This window comes from Harmonia axyridis, chromosome 3, assembly GCF_914767665.1.
Source record: "Harmonia axyridis chromosome 3, icHarAxyr1.1, whole genome shotgun sequence".
Classification (NCBI taxonomy): domain Eukaryota; kingdom Metazoa; phylum Arthropoda; class Insecta; order Coleoptera; family Coccinellidae; genus Harmonia; species Harmonia axyridis.
The window spans coordinates 50212852-50215043 of record NC_059503.1 but is presented as its reverse complement, the minus strand read 5'-3'; positions in this window follow the sequence as shown (position 1 = coordinate 50215043).

Below are 2192 nucleotides of genomic sequence, written 5' to 3'. Positions count from 1 at the left end.
CAATATTTCCAAAATTTAATTGCCTCTTTAATTGCCAGACATTCTAGAAATATTGCTTTCTTGTTCTTTTGATATTTATTCAGTTTTTTAGAAAAATACGCTACGGGTTTCATTTCACCATTAATCTGTTTTTGTTTAAGAACAGCTCCTACTCCTTGAATACTGGCATCAGTATATATAGTAGTATAGGCACTTGGGTCGAAAATTGCAAGAATTGGCTCAGAACGAAGGATGTCCTTAACCTTATTGAAAGCTTCCTGACAAGCCAATGACCAATTGAATTTTACATCTTTTCTCAGTAAAAAATGCAACGGCTGAATCTTTTATATATTTGTGATAAAAATTAACTTTACCCAAAAATTGCCTTATCTTCTTCCGAGTATCTGGTGGAGAAAAATTCCTTATAGAAATTAAATTGTCATTTATAGGTCGTACTGTATTGTTTCCTACAATATGTCCTAAATATTTGACTTCTTCTTCTGCAAAATTACACTTGATAAATTTAAGTCTGAATCCTTCATTACATATTGCATTCAAGAGATTGTCCAAATGTTCTATATGTTCGTCAAATGTTGAAGAAAATATTAAAATATCATCTATTGAATTTAGGCAGAATAAATTCAGGTTATATTTTCAGATAATATTATTCAATATACGTTGAAATATGGCCGGGAATGTTTTAAGTCCGAAAGGTAAACATTTCCTTTGCCAGTGACCATTCTGTGTCACAAAAGCAGTCCTATATCTATCTTTTATACGAATAGGAATCGACCAAAAGGCAGAATTTACATCTGATGTTGTAAAGAATTTTGCATTTCGGGTCTTGGCTAAGATTTCATCAATTAATGGGAAAGGCTGTGGTTCGGGAACAATTAATTCATTGAGTTCACGAAAATCGACACACAATCTGGTTTTAAACCCTTAATCTCTCTTATATGCTGAAGTGACTGGTGATGCAAAAGGTGAGGAGGACTCCTCAATCAGATTCGCTTTCAACAATCTTCCTATTTGGAATTCTATCTCTTTTTGATCCTCCATTGAGCATCTATACGGTTTTTTTGCTATAAATTTGTGTTCTTAAAGTTTTATGTGTGCCTCGTTATTTTGCATCTGACCAATATCAAACTTGTGTTTTGCAGAAATATGGTCATATTTATTTATTAAATCTTCAATTTTACTTCTCTGATTTGTTTCCAAATGGTCTAATTTTGCTTCGAAAAGTTCTGTTGGTATCCCTTCATTGAAATTGATGGTGTAATCATTATTATTATTATTATTGAGATAATCGATCTTTCTCTCTTCATTCATATCTAATCTTTGATAAATATTCAAATCAAAATCTTGTTTTAATTGAAATTTGGAAATAGAATCTAGTCCGAGTAGAATATCATACTCGAAATTTTTCTCATTAACCACAAAAAGTACAACTTCTTTTTCGATATTATCGATTCTCATTTTTTTAATTATTTTTCCTGAAAAATTTGCCCTGCCACTGACTGTTTTGAATGTGTTTCTATTCTCTTGAATATGTAGACATAACTTTTCCGCTACTTTGGAATTCAGAAGACTAACATTTGAGCCCGAATCATAAATTCCACATAATTCATTATTATTTATAAACAGTCTTAGTTTTTTTGGTTTGAAATGGCCTCATTCAATTCATCCTGTATCCCAACATTGTTTACCCTTCTTATGTTTCCAGGTATGTTCTTTTGTTCGACATTATTGGATTTATTCCTTAGCCGACAGACTGTTTCTAGGTGAAATCTACCTGAGAAGCCCTTCTTCTCACAAATTGAGCATGGTTCCTTCTTAATTGGTTTTCTATTTGTTTGTGAATAGGAAGGAATTTGTTCGGCAGATTTAGTCATTCTATGATTATCTTCATTTCGACCGTTATCATATTTTTTTGAACTTTCTAGCTTTCGAAATTCACCCAATAATTTCTCGAAAGTTGTTACTTTTGATCGATTAATTCTATCTTGTAAGATATCTGGCAAACTCGTGACAATTAAATCAATTAATATGTCAGTTGGAAAATTATTTCGGAGATTTAACAACAAATTTTCTTTCCTAAAAGCATAGTCCACTAAACTTCCTCCTATATACCTAAACGAATACGCCTCTCTATATTTATGCCAACTCGTTTCACAAAAACTCTCTCAGCAATTTTCTTTCCATATTTGAAAACT